Consider the following 16,262-nt stretch of genomic DNA (forward strand, 5'->3'; position numbering starts at 1 on the left):
TTAAGTCTTATGCATACTTCAAGCATTTCACCAATGTTATCATAATGCTCGTTATTTTATTTTGAGGTTCAGAGCTACTTGCTATCTGTAAAATACAAATTTTAATGCATTAGTTTGGACAATAATTACCATTGCCCTTGTAGTGACTAGCAAATTAACTAGTATTATTATTATTGTTATTCTGAGTCTGATTACCCTTATCTTAATACTATTATTATTGTTTGCTGCTGCTAGCATTAGTAGTCTAACAACTAAATTATCATTATTATTATTATTATTATTGCTATTGTCTTGTTCACGCATGCACACACATTCTTTTATCCTTTTTTCTCCTTTTCTCCTTGATCAGTCTTTTCCGATTTTCCCATTTGTTTATCTTCGTCAATCTCATGCATTAGCACGTTCCACTTGTTAATAAAGAGTTTTGGTGGACTTACGCTACACACCCTTTCTTGTTTATCAATTGCAGCTGATTGTCTTTGAAGTGTCCTTGTAGATCTAGTTATTTCATGAGGACGAAAAAATATTGTAGGTACTGCACAAGATCTTAACATCTTTTTTACAGAAAATCCAACTTAACTGGAATGTGGGTATGATTGCATTTGATTTTACACAAAACTTACGTTGTAATACTGAGATAGGTTCAAAAGAATCATCTGTAAAATGGGCACTGCATACACAAGAATTGGAGCCTACCTCTGGACCATTAAACTCTCAAGACTTTGCACTTCCGAAATGACAATGGATCACTCGATTCTTCTGAGGTTAAGATAAAATATATGCTTCATATATAATAGAAATATATTTTTGCATACTTCATGCATACATATCAAAAGTAGCTGTACGTCAGACAGTGTGAACATGTTTTACATAGCATATAGTTTACATATATTTCAATGCTTGATTTAATACATATGCTAGTACACTGTTTCTTTTATATCAATTATATTTCTTACATATTATACTAAATCTATGCCTGCACTGTAATGGTTTTAATACAAATTATGTTCTGAATAATTATAAATTTAATTTAAGAAATTAACAATAAAATATATCCCAATAAAATAATGTCTTTCAGTCAATTAGTTACTTGTATAATCGTTTTTCTTTCTTAATTAGTGTCCCTATTCTCCTTAGAGCTGTATAAAGACAAAATGTCATCAAAACAAGAGAAATAATTAATTACCTGATAGAGCATCTTGCAGATGTGCACTTATTATCAATGAGTGTTGATAACAGAAAAATTTGTAATAGGATAATTAATTAGAACAAATGCTAGAAAAGCTGATACTTAAATCATTTAATTTCATTAGTTTGCAGTTACCTCTTATTCCATTGGAATATCCTCAAGGAGACGCTTGTACTTCCCTGTTGTTCCTCTATTTGCATTATACTCAAAGAAAATATGTTAGCATCAAAAAACACATCAACACAAGCATTTGCGAGCTGACTAGTTGAGCTAGTTTTACTACCTTAAGGAGACAATTGTTTGCGGGTATTTAATTTAGCGAATTTTAGCGATTTTTTAAAAATCGCTAACTTAAGTCCGCGCTAACTTTAATTTCTTATTAAATTATTAATAGTTATTAATTATTATTATTTATGATTCATGATGGTTAATTCAATTCTTCAACTTCTTGAATCTCTATCTCTCCCTCTTTGTCTATCTCTTCTTCTGAGTCTTCATCTGCCACATCCAACTCTTTCAAAAGTTCAGCAGTTGCATCTTCAAAAATTCCATCAATGGGTTATCCTTGTAGTCTTTTAACCAGAACTTTGTATTCATCTAAAGCAGTCCTATTCTTTACATTACTAGTCATTTGAACCTGGGCCATGACTGGGATTTCTAGTCCTTTTACTAAAGGTGATCTACGGTAGTGGATATCCATAACTTTTAGTGTTACAACTGCTCCATGCTCCATTATGTATCTAGTTACTCTTGATATTTCTTTCGGCAAGTGTCCTACAATAGAGGCAGATGATAAGCACCCTGGAAGCCTTTTTGTTGCTGCTATAGCATGACCGTCATGTAAGGCATGTATTGGCATAATTTGTGACCATAATTGAGAAAAGGTTCCTTATGGTGAATTTTTACATTTATCATTATAATGAAAAATATGAACCTGTGAATGCTGTGTCACATTACAATTGCTTCTAAAAGTTACATCGTAAATTTCTATCTCCTGGAGTAATTTTATGATGAATGGAGCTCTGGAATTTGGATTTTTGGCTATAAAGGCAAATTTTACTATCCGCCATAAGGTACCTTTTGTCAATTATGGTCATACTTTTAAAACCACTACCAATAGTATTTGTATAAAAAAGGGGTAACATGTATGGCAACTATGTAAGAACAATGACTAAGTAACAGCATAATTTCTCTGTAGCCAGGACCGCTTCTATAGTATACAAGGAAACACTGTAATCAATCACAATATAAAACAAGTGGAAGCAAGACTCATTATAAGCTACACATGTACTTTGGGCGTCGTTAATAGATGTACATGTACAATCTACTTAAAGCATTGTTACATGCACTTAAGAAGCCTTTTACTGCAGTAGAGTGACAATAATACTAAACTGACATACAAGTACCATATTACATATATTGAATTTTCAAAATATCTGCACAGGCTGATTATGCAGCTAAGCTCGGAAGCACTTCTTGAATATTTCTTTTGTTATAAAGTTTAGTTTTCCAGTTAATTAGTCAAAAAGTGTGGAAATGTTTGTCCTTTCAATTTCAGTTACCCTCTATTTCCCTCTTTTGGTTGTCCAAATACCTTCACTGGGTTATCCATGCACCTCTTCCAGTTGTGTAAGTACTCAGTCCTGCAATATGAAACAAAAACTCTAGCACCCTACATCTGCAGTATGTAGAAACACAAAAAATGATTTTGAAATACAACATTACTCTTCTTCAGTGGCTCAAAAAGCTTCACATAAAACATGTTCAAGCACTCTTTAACTATTAATAAAAAGGTTTTTCCTACCAAGTGAACAAGAGCTTACAGAAAGGAATGATATGGTATTTTGCATTTGATCCGAAGATTATGATTCTTACATAAAGTTTACATTAGCTTTGTTTGTCCAATATGTAGTAGCTTTTCATGTAAAGTGCGGCATTGAATGACTTATGACTCAAAAGGAAATCATTAAATGCCTTTTAGGAAGCAGATTGTCATGGTTAGTAAAAAGGACGTAATTTGAAAATGTCACCAGGTGGTATTTCAAATGTAAGGCCGTTGTTACACAAATTGACTGCACAGATGAGGTCAAAAAAGAATGTGTAATACAGACATTGGTAGAAAGCATAAATTTCAGAAGTGAATTAGAGTGGTGGAGCACATATGACATGCAAGTTCATTTCAATTTATTTCTTGAAAATGGCAGGAGACAAGAGCCTGCTCAAGTGTTTCTGACTGTATCATTAATAGCTAGAGACATGAAAAAAATCAGAAAAGATAAAACAATTTGCACATCAGCTTTACTCTTAACAGTCACAAGCACATACTTTGCTCAAGACATTTTCACTTTTACCTAAATTTTATGCCTCAGAGGAGAAATAAGTTTGCTATGTAAAGGCAGAAGGATGACAAAAAATGAAGAAATTACAAAGAGTGTAACTGTTTAGAATAAAAATAATTAAAATCAATTGAGTTATGAAAGCATATCTGATTAAATAAACCAAAAGGCTTTGAAGCCACTACCAAGGGTTACATCAATGGTATGTATGTAAACAACATTTAATTCTAATCAGCAACAGCATAAATTCACCAAAATATTGTAACAGGTAGCAATGCAAAACAAATTGAAGCGGACACGGAACCTCAAATCAAGCAAATATCAACGTCTTTCAAAAGTAATTTCGCCATTACTGATAGATGTGTTTACTGATAGCATTGTGAAATGCACCTTCAACTATAGCCTAAGCTGATTTAAAGTGCCAAAATAATACATCATACTACACTTATTTAATATTCAATACTGATTATGCAGCTAAACTGTTCAAACACTTTTTAAATCCTTCTCTTACTAAAAATTTTTTAATAAATATGTTTAAAAGTGTTAGACATGTTTAAATCTACTGAATCTCAGTTACTCTGTCTTCTTCTAGTTGTCCAAATACCTCTGCACTTGTTCAAGTACCCAAACCAGTTGTATAATTATCCCTGCAGATTTTACAAGTACCACAACCAGCTGTCAATATACATGTGCCTCTTCCAATTGTTAAAGTACCCCTGCCATTTTTTAAGTACATGTACCTCTGCAGGTTGTCCAAGTATAACTGCTGGTTTTCATGGTAGATCTGACATATCTTTGGTATATTTCAATTAATATTTTTAGAATGCATAACAGATATGAATAACAGATATGATTTACAGTAGGTGAAAATAACCAAAATCAGTACCAGGCAGTAGAACAGGAGACTTCGCATAATTTCTCACTGCCCTTATTGGCATGAGCAAAGTCAGGCCAACATGGCTCGAAATTAAGTCTTGTCCACTTGTCAAGACACTTTACATAGAGCCTAGGACAAGTAAAATATTTCTCTAGCTTGTCAAAGGACAAGTAACTACAAGCTTGTTGTCTACCATTTTGGAAATGACCACTACCAAAAATTAAGCCACATCCATGGCACATGCACATGACAAACAGTCAAGCACATGTGGATGTGACAAAAGCTTGAGATTGTTTAAGTATGGCTTAACTAGCAAGTCAGAAACTTCAAGCAAGAGACCTTTGCGTGATGGTGATAGAAATGAAGTTACATTTAAAAGAAGGGATTTTTGCACTGCAGATGAAGAATGGACGGTGAAATTCGAGAGATGTACATGAATGATAAAGCTGCCAGTACATTCATAAGTTATATAGCTGATATGATGATTCAAGATTTACAAGAGGTAATAAATAATTCTCCATTCATAGGCCTCCTATCTGATTCATTAACAAGTCATTCCAGTGCTGAGGAAGAAATTGTCTACATTAGGTATATCATACAAGGAGTACCAGTTGTGCTTTTCTTCGGTCTTTCACTACTTGAAAGTGGCAAGGCTCCAGGTATACTTAGCAGTATTTTGGTATGTGCAATGCGAGTCGGCCTTTTATGTGACATTTCAAAAAAACATGGTTGGATTTTGTGCTGATGGAGAAACTGTGATGATGGGCTGTCACAAAGGTGTTCCAGCACTATTGAAAGGCCTGGCTCCACAAGTTATTGAAGTGCATTGTGTTGCTCATGAACTTGAACTACCTACCTCTTTGTGATGCAATAAAAGTAATACCTTTTTGTGGTAGCTTTTATCATAAGTCACTAAAATCACTACATGTTCTTCGCTCTTTAGCTGATAAACGTAAGGAACAATCACGAGCACCTGAAGAAATTTTTGCTGTACGATGGGTTGCTAGTAAATGAGCTGTTACTGCACTGGAAACAAATTGGCCAACTGTAGTCCTGCATCTTGAAGATACTGGAAAAAGAAGAAATGATGATTCTACTAAAGTAAAATGGATATTAAAATCTATAGCCACATATTCTTTTGTTGCATCTCTTTATTTTATTTTGGATTTCCAGGAAGTGATACCAGTGTCTAAATTTTTTGAGGCTGACAACTTACCGTTGTTTGTGTTGTCTCTGCTATAGAATCAGCGGACTTAGCTTTATTGGCATTCTCAAAACGTCATGGCACACATCAGTGGAACACAGTGGCATAGCTGAGGTAGGGCCTGATGGGCCTGGGCCCTAACCATCAATTTTGGTCTACAATTATATTCATTGAAAATATAATTATTATTTATTTCAAACATAATTATATTGATTGCTGTGCAATGCCTAAACTTATTTTAGAAACATAAAATCACAATAAAGTGGTTTGTCTTGTAGAAGCCAATGTGTAGTAGAAATGAGTAGGCAACTGTCACTGTTTGGCTACATTAATGAGTCTTCTACCGGAGATGCAGCTTCTACTAGTACAAATAGACCTAAGAGAGAAGGGATGATTATGAGAGTCAATGCAATGATTCCATTGACAGCAACGAAGAGAGCTGTGGTAAAAATAAATAATAATATATACATATTAAAAATAATAATATATACATATTAATATATACCCAATTATAGAGCATGATGATACTGGTATTGATCGTGAAGTGTGTGATGATCACAACATGCCCACAGTACTGACAGATGAGCTGAGCCATAGTCAGTTGACTCCATCAGTCTGTACAGGAGATACTACTACTACAGCTGTTGTTGATATTGCACCAACTACGTCATCAACACCTTGCCAGCCTATTATTAATTTCTCTGTTACAAACTTTTCAAGTAAAGGAAGGTCATTTAATCCAGAGTGGTACAAACAGTATTCCTGGTTAGAATACTCTGTTATAAAAGATGCAGCTTTCTGCTTTCCTTGCCAGCAAATTGTTTCTCCAAGTTTTGGTTAGTGCAGACCCGAGAGAAGTTTTGCTGAGGTAGGATTTAGTGATTGGAAGCATGCTACTGGAGCCAAAGGTGTACTAGCCAGACATGCCAACTGCATCACCCTTAAGATAACCACAATTGCTTGGAATCAGTCTTTAGCTTCAGAGAAGCATCACTCAGTGGCAGAGCAGCTAGGCATTGCTAGAGCTCAGCTAATTAAGAAAAATTGCCACTATGTAATGACCATATAGAAGTGTTACTACTTTGTAGCAAGCTAAGATTGCTTTACATGGTAACGATGAAAGTGACACATCTCTAAATAAGGTTAATTTCAGAGATATTCTTCAAGTAATAGTTCACCATGATTTAGTAGTTGAAGACAGGCTTAATCATGGTGCAAGAAATGCAAAGTGCTCTTCTCCCACTATTCCGAACAGTGTCCTTTCAATGACAGCCACTCTTGTGAGAAGAAAAATATGTGCATCAGTCAAGAAATCAGGGTATACTACTTCATCATGGTAGATGAAACGAAAGATCATATTAAACAGAAGCAACTGTCCATTGCTCTTTGATATGTTGATGTTGAATGAATAGCTGTAGTGGAGCGTTTTCTTACGTTTTTCCCAGTAAGAAATCTTGATGCTCAAAGCCAAACCAAATATATTCTAGATACTTTAGCTCAGTATCATTTAGATCCAAAAATTATAGTGTCACAGGGGTACAATGGAGCATTTGTCATGAGTCGAAGATGTACTGGATTTCAACAGAGAATTTGTGAAGTAGCTTTTAATGCCTGTTATATTCATTGTCACACTCATGTGCTAAATCTTGCACTTGTTGACTGCGTCAAGAACACCTCTCATATGTCTGAATTCATTTCTCTAGTACAGGCTCTATACATCATCATCTCTACAAATTAAGGTCATACCCTTTTAACTGAAGCTCAAAAGAGGGCTTCATCCAGACAAGCAGATTAACTCTTAAATTCCCAGTGTATTTTTCTCATTTTTGATCTATTTCAATTGAAATTATGTAACTATTTTGTACTTATTTATTTACACTTCATTATTTTACTCCATGTTGCTTGTTGCCATGTCATCCAAGGGTTAAAATTACACAAAAAAATTATTCATTGAATGGGAAATATTTTTAAAATCACAATTAACTTTTATTATTCTTTCCATGTATACATTGATGTTTCATATCAAGTTTAATTAATCACAGACATTCAAAAGAAGGTAATAAACAGTTGGAAATAGTACTAACTGGTTTACAAAGTATATTATGAGCAGTTTTTGCTCTTTCTTTTAGCATGGCAAGCATAGAAAGAAATACTTTAACATATACTTGTGTGATTATCCAAACAAAAAGTATTTCAGCCCAATAATTAGGTTAAATTATGTCTATATTAAAATGCTGGTAAACAAATTGCAGCAGCAAGTTTGAGAAAAAAATTAATGAAAAATCTACTCCAAATTGAATGGGCTGGGAAATTAAGAGTTAAGCAATTACAGAGTTTGTCAGACACCTGCTGGGCCTGTCGATCTTTAGTACTTAAAACAATTGCTAGTACTTATGGCTGAATCATTGAAACTCTAGAATGTCTTGGTGATGATGCTGATAAAGCCAAAGTCATTGAAGCCATAGTCCTTTGTCATCAAGTATCTTTATTCAAGTTCTTATCTTCACAGATCATATTCCAGCAAATTCTTTCCATAACTAAGTCTCTATCTGACCAGCTACAATGCAAAACTCTTGATTTTGTTTCGGCTTCAAGTACAGTTATGTCAACAAAGCAAACTCTAAATAATTTGAGAAGTATTGAGTCATGGCAGCATACATACACATACATAAATCAGTGGCAAACATGCATGATATTGATGAAATTTTTGAGAACTCACGTAGAAAGAGACCACCTAGGCAAATCCAAGATTCAGTTTTATTTGAGCCAATTGGTCATCGGGAATTTCTTTCATGTAGTGATTTAATAACAATCAATTCCTGTTTTAGATCACATACTTTTTGAGTTTAAAAGTAGATTTTATAACAGCAACCTAGATCGTATGAAGTCCATTGATGCTTGCAATCCATTGTCTCCAATTCCTTGACTCATCTTTCTTTTCTGGCCTCTTTGTACAACATAAGTAATGTGCAGCTTTCAAATGAGTGTCTGTGGGCAAAACCAATTCTTAAAGACAAAGCTGAAACTCTTTTGAAGCCTACACACATTTTGTGCCAATGCAAGCTGCTTTTCCTATGATATCAAAGCTCTTTGCTGTTGCACTGACTTCAGTCGTGACTACAGCCCAGTGTGAGAGAAGCATCTCAACTTTTCGGAGTATCATGACTCATTTAAGGACCAGTATGACCGACAAAAGGCTGGTGGAAATATTTTTACTGTAACTTAAAAAAGAGACCTCTGTTTCAACGAATAAGCTCCTTCGTTTATAGAGGACACACTATCTGAGTTTGAAAGTGTCAACAAGAACAGAACAAACTTTTCATTCTGATAGTATTAACGATTTAGTGTTATCAACATTAAAGACATTAATCAGAATTGCTATTTTGCGTAGCTTGCAGGAAAATTCCCTCTTTTACATACTAAATGGGGTGTAGCAAAATCGCAGCACGCTTCGCATGCCAGAAGTACCCTACCCTTCTTGCACACCCCGCTATGCCACTGGTGGAACAGCTAACTTCCAATAAATTTAAAGGACACAAGATAAGTGGTATAACTATGAAAAATTCAATCAAGAACCAACACAAGCAATTCATAAAGTTGGCAAGACCATACATACCGGATAAGTTTGATGTATTAAAATCAAGAGATGTTATGAGTGCAGCAAAAGATTTACTCGACGTGAGGAGATGGCTAATTCATGAAGAGGAGTTAGCTACATTTGGCGAAGCCTAACTGGCATGTTTACTTCAGTATTTTCAAATCCCTCTTTGGATTGCAGGATGTGACCATGGACATATGGCAAACAATTCAGAAAGAACAGAAAGAAAACCTTTGTAATGTACTGATGGTCATATCTATCTGCCTAGAAATACCCTTTAGTGTGAAACGTTCTCAACTATAAACCACATCAAAACCAACAAGCATTAATCCTTACAAACTAATAGTTGTGATAATCTAATGTGAATCAGCATTTATATGCAGCCATTTTACAAATGAAATCATTATGTGAAAATTAACTTGATCATTTTAGAGGTAAAATGAAAGTACCCAGCAAATAAATCTTACATAAGATCTTACTCAAGATCTTGAAACAAGATTTTGCAAGGTAAGCTCTGACGTTATGTAAGATTATGATACAAGAAGTTGCAAATCCATATAGATTTTATCTGTTTCTATTTCTGACAACATTGTTTCAAGATCTTTATTGTTGATAATAATCATTTTTATCATCTGTACACAAAATAAAGATTGTCCAAAAGTCAAGATTGTAGTTATGACGTGTCCAAATTTAGCTCTTTATGCCTTTCAAGGCACATTTGGTTAAACTTTCTTATAATGCAGGCCCGATTAGCTTCCTCAGTTTCTCGTCCAAATTTCTTCTAATACAATCTGTGCAACAAAGAAACATGCAATAATGACCCTTTTACAAGCATTTACAGTAAAAAAATTTGGCTGTCTTCTCATCTTCACCTGACTTATTACCTACTCCTTCTTTGACATTATTGTTTGTGATCAAACACAAAGTTAAGCAAAAATGACACTAAAACCCAATCATATCAATGCTAGACTTTGCTTCATGTATTGAATTATTATATCCATTTTGTGTTCTACTCGACCAAGTGTCTGATGTAACTATAAGTATATAATAAGGCATAATTCTGTGGATTGGCAATAATTTATTACATCATTATTATGGCTGATTCACTTGCAAATTGGGAAGAGAATGGCAAATAGTTTTCCTACAAAAAGGACTACATAAGAATAATCCTCCAACATACATATACTTTTGACAAAGAACTTTCTGGAGCCTTGACTAAAAGTGCAACTTAGAAATTAACAGATTATCAATGAATCATGTTGCTACTTTTTGGTGTGAGAAATGGAATAGGCACTGTTTTGCAATAATTAATAATAAGCATAATACATGTTACATTTGTTTCCTTCTATTATCTGTAGTAATCTCTGTTTCAAGTGGCATATCCTCCAAACTAACAGTCTTGTGAATCTATCGCCATACATAAAAGTCTATAATCATTATTCAAACATAATTATACCTATCTTTGGTGGCAGTTCATTTTCATCATCATCGTCATCATCTTTCCAATATCTGTTTTGAGGAAGTGGCACTTGTGTCAGTTGTGTGAATATCTCTTGAGACTCTTTCATAGATTTTACACATAATATTTAAAATTAGTGACTAATGGCACATGCAGCACATATAGTTCACCAACTACCTTCTTAGATTTCCTTCTCATTATCAATGGTCGTAATTGTTGTATCTATAAGCCTTTCTCTAAACATAGTTTCAGTAATATATACTAATATAGAGTTTTCCACAAAGCATTCTACGTGAGCTAAACAGCTGACAAGCACTACAATAAAACATGACATTTTAGGGACTTTAAAAATTCATAATAAGTCCAATTTTGATTACATTCAGCTGAAAGTTATACTATATAAGCACATGTATATGTATCAGAATAAATAATAAAAATGGGGAATTCTCTCCTTGTGATTTTGTCAAAATATTCTGTACTATAGCACAAGGTCTTCGACCCAGTTTTTGAGCAACTTGACAATCCACCAAAATGAAGCTGTAGGATCACTACGCTGTATAAATATACTGTAGGTTATACATACTTGTATGTTCATGTTCTTAGTCACTTTCAGTCATTATTAAAGACTTCACATTCTCTGATTTTTTAACTTCAAATAGAAAATATTAATTCAGAATATCAGTGCAACGATACATTACTTACGATGAGTTTCCATCACCACTACTGCCTGTGGCCGTCTCCTAGCTTTTGAAATGACATTTCTTCCTTAAGGGAGATATTTTAGAGTCACTTTCTCTCCACTCACAGTCTTTAAATAATTGTGATGACCTTACGACATATTTCTTAGTAGTTCCATCATTTTTATTGAGTTCTACAGTACAGCATACAAAATTTTACTATGATTGAATGTTGCCCTAATTAATATGCAGTGTGCAGTGATGGAAAAATTCAGAAAATGGCTGTTGTGTTTCTGTTCTTTGCTAACGCAGGTTCACAGATAACACTAAATGTACTATTATAAAAATCTGACTAAAACTGGCCAGAGACAATACTTACATAAACAGTCATATAGGAAGTCTATTTGACAAACCACAAATATGTAATTACATAAATATGAGATTAAATGATTAGTTTTAACAATTACTACATCTCTCTCTCCTTAATGTAAAATTCCAGGGGTATATCTGTCTGGTGGTTGCTTATGTTGACTGAACCTCCTAATTTCTGTAGTCATATTAGTGGTAGTGGTACTGGAAGTTGGGACCATGGGAGTATTATTTATAGGTGTACAACATGTTCTAGTAACAGTAGGACCAAAATCCTCTTCCGTAGAATCAGGAAGAAGAGTGTGCAGTCCCTCAGTATTGTAACACTTCTTTAGCTGTTCAATGTGTCTTTTCCATGTTTCCCCATTTTCCAACTTAAAAATGTACATCACAGGACTAATCTCCTTAACAATGTATGCAAAAAGCCAGGGTTGCCCCTTTCTATAATTCATAGCATATACAAAATTTTCCTCTTTAAAATTCAACACTTTGTATTCATGTCATGATACTTTTTCTGTTGCTCTACATTCGCTTGGACTCTTTCTTCTAGACTAGAATTGACCAAAGTGAGTTGAGTACGAATGGATCTTCCATACAGTCACTCTGCTGTCGAACAACCAGTAGTTGTCTTGGGTGTGATTCTGTATGACAAGAGAAATTGTAATACTTTTTCTCTCAGAGTCCCTCCTCCTTGCTTCATTACAGCATGCTTCACTGACTTAACTGCTCTTTCTGCTAGTCCATTTGAAGCTTGATGATATGGTGATGATGTGAGGTGTTTAATACCATTCCTTGATAGGAAATACTTGAACTCCTCACTCGTGAAGCAGAGCCCATTATCAGTAACAATGGTCTGTGGTATGCCCAGTTGATCAAATGTAATTTTTAGATTTTCAATTGTAGCTTTTGAGGTTGAAGATGTCGTAGCATGCACTTCCAGCCACTTAGCATGAGCATCCACTAGCACTTGGAGCATGTCTCCATTAATTGGACCAGCATAGTCAATATGTACTCTTGACCATGGTGTAGTTGGCCATTGCCAGGGCTGAATGGGTGCTAGGGGTAGGTTGTTACTGTTAGATTGGCATGCTGAGCAGTGTCTAGCTTTACTAGCAATATCTTGATCAAATAAGTATGCTCTAGCAAGCCTGTTAATATGGATATAACAGGGTGAGACATGTGAAGCACTTCCAATAACTGTTCCCTCCCTTGGGGTGGCATGATTACTCTGTTACACCACAAGAGACACCCATCATGTGTGGTTAGCTCTGAGGCTCTCACCTTGAATGGCCTGAGTTCATTTATGTTGGACTCTGTGGTTTCTGCTGGCCAACCCTCTCGTGTAAACTGTACAACTTTTGAGAGGGCAGGGTCCTGCCTAGTCTATCTTTTAACTTGCAGTGCGGTGACTGGTGTTTGATCTAATACATGTAATAACATTATATTTTCTGGGGAACTGTATGGGTAACTGAAACTGAAGAGGTAATCTGCTCAAATCATCAGCATTGGAGTGCGTTGCTGTACATTTTAATGCTAAGGTATATTCATACATTGATCAAGTAAGTTCCCACCATTGAATTCTAGCAGAGGCTTGAGGTGGAATTGCTCTATCTTCTCCAAACAGTGAGAGCAGTGGCGTATGATCAATGATTAATGTAAAATGAGGACCATATGAATAAGAATGGAATCTCTTCATACCAAACACACAGGCCAGACCTTCCTTGTCTATTTGTGAATAGTTCTGTTCTGCTTTAGAGAGTGTGCAAAAGACACCCTATGGAGTGTTCAGTGCCATTAGCCATCTTGAGTTGCTAACACAGCACCAATTCCATACTAGGAAGCATCACAATCAAGTATTAACTCCTTGGTTGAATCATAGTGAACTAACACATTAGATGACACTAACAGATCCTTAGAGACTTGTAATGTGTCAGCCTCCTCTTTTTTCCATTTCCACGGTTGATCTGCTTTGAGCAATTGATATAGTGAATGTAACTCCTGTGATAGATTTGGAAAAAACTTGCTGTAGTAATTTTGCAAGCCCAAATAGGCTTTTAATTCATAGACATTCTTTGGAGGAGGTGCATCTTGAATGGCTTTGTCCTTCTTTGGTAAAGGGTGAATCCCAGCTTTATCAATTTGGTAACCCAGATATGTTACAGATGGTTCCATGAATGAACACTTTTTCTTGCAAAGTCGAAGACCCGCATCTTGTAGGCATGTAAGTACCAACATCAAATTCTTGATATTATCTTCCTCACTCCTTCCAGTGACCAATATGTCATCTAAGTACACAACAGTGTAATTTAGATCTCAAAGAAAATTTTCCATCACTGTCTGGAAAATTCTTCGAGTAGATGCTACTCCATAAGGAAGGCGAGTATACTGGTGCAATCCCTTATGCGTATTGATAATGACATACTTCTGTGCTTCCTCTTATGGCTTTATTTGCAAATATGCCTGACTGTAATCCAATTTTGTGAACAACTGACCTCCAGCAAATGAAGGTAGCAAGTCTTCTACTTTCGGGATGATATATCGATTGAGGCCAGATGCCTGATTAATTGTCAGTTTGAAGTCCCCACAGATCCTTATTGATTTCTTATCAGGCTTAAAAACAGGGACTATAGGATCAGCCCAGTCAGCAAATGCAACTGGTTTTATGATACCTTCCTTATTGAGACGTTGTAGCTCCTCCACAACCAATGGTCGGATAGCTTATGGCACAGATCGAGCCTTGCAGTACTTAGCTGTTGCAGACTCATCTACCTGAAAGAAGGCTTCATAGCCTTAGTGTCCCCAGTCCTCCTTCAAACAGTGACTGGTGCTCTTCTAGTACTTCATCTTGAAGTGGATTCTGAGAAGTAACATCATTTAAGCTGTGCCAATCTAGCTTGATTTCTTTCAACCATTTTTGTCCCAAAAACCTTGTCCCGTCTTTAGCTACTACTGGTAGTGGTAATCTGCATCTTAGCTCTTTGTACCTTGCAGATACCATCATAGAACATAGAGTTCTCAGCTTTTCTTTTCAATAAGTTCTGAAGGTTACAGTTGACTTTTCTAAGGTTTTGTTTGGCCTGTACTTCTGATAGGTTCGCTCCGATACTAATGACACCGATGCCCCAGTATCTACTTCCATCATTATCTCTGAACCTTCTACTTCTATGTTTACCATCAATGGGTTTACTAACTCAGTTTTCTTCGGAACTGAAAAAATGTGATACTCCTGAGCTGGTTCCACTTCATTGGTATCGTCATCTATGTGCTTTATGACTGGCTTATGCTTAACTGGTGGCATTTCCTTTGTATTGCAACAAGCTTTCTTTATGTGACCAATCTTGCCGCAATCATGGCATCTGGCCTCTTTGAAGCGACACGAACATGCTAAGTGATCTTTTCATTCACATCTGTAGCAACTCGATCTCCCTGTCGGCTTTTTTTTGTGCTGAGAATTTGTTTATGGACGTCCTCTGTTCTCGATGCTCCCATAGTTGATCCATTTTACATTGTCACGGCATTCTCTGCAGCTGACTCCATGGCTTGGGCTACTTTCACCATGTTATCCAATGACAGGTCTGCTTCAGACAGCAATCTCTTATGTGTAGCCATATCATTGACTCCACAAATTAATTTGTCCTTCACATATCGTTAAGAGTATCACCAAATTTACCGTGGTTTGCCATAGCTCTCAGTTCTGCCAAGAAGGTGGCAATAGACTCTCCTGGCTGTCTACAATGATTGTAAAACTTAAACCTTTGGATAATTGGAGAAGGAGGGGAGTTGAAATGAGCTTTCAGCAATGCGTTAAGATTATTAAGACTCGTCTCCACTGGCTAGCTGGAGCTGTTAAGCTGATCAGTAACTTATAAGTTGAGCATCCCACACTTGATAGTAGCATGGCTCTTTGCTTCATGGCATTTGTTATGCCATTAGCTTCACAGTAGCATTAGAAGCGTCCATTCTTCCCTTGCCCTTTCAAAGTCTTGGACTTGACCAAACTGTGGAGTGGCCATTCTCGTCGCCAGTTGTTGTGTTTCTCTTCTATGATAACACAGGTTCACAGATAACACCAAAAGTACTATTATAAAAATCTGACAAAAAATGGCCAGAGACAATACTTACATAAACATTCATACAGGAAGTCTATTTCACAAACCACAAATATGTAATTACATAAACATAAGATTAAATGATTAGTTTTAACAATTACTACAATGGCAGTCACTTCCGAATGCAAATACTTTTGGATCAGAATTTGAATTTGGAATGATTATACATATACACTGTACAGCGCAAATTTTTGAGGGCTGTAAAGTTTGTGATTATTTCAAAATTTTTGAGAATTAATTCTGCAAAAAATTAATATATTACAGTTACAAAAAGGCGGTAAAGATAGCAAACTAAAAGCTGTGTTAGGCTTTCATATTTTAAAAATTTGTGTATTCAAAGAATAAAAAATGCTGACACTGCAAAAAGCATTAATTTTTTAATGAAATAGTTGAAAATGTACCTTCCAATCATCCATTTTAATGCATAAATTATTGAGAATAAGC

The 16,262-nt window shown here is 35.4% G+C and overlaps 1 pseudogene; it reads right to left on the reverse strand.

Moving 5' to 3' along the window:
- Window positions 1-12,190: 12,190 nt before the first annotated feature.
- On the reverse strand, window positions 12,191-15,318 carry LOC109587314 (uncharacterized protein K02A2.6-like; annotated as a pseudogene).
- Between the last annotated feature and the right edge of the window lie 944 nt (window positions 15,319-16,262).

The sequence above is a fragment of the Amphimedon queenslandica genome, unplaced genomic scaffold (genome assembly GCF_000090795.2).
Source record: "Amphimedon queenslandica unplaced genomic scaffold, v1.1 AMPQUscaffold_13522, whole genome shotgun sequence".
NCBI lineage: Eukaryota > Metazoa > Porifera > Demospongiae > Haplosclerida > Niphatidae > Amphimedon > Amphimedon queenslandica.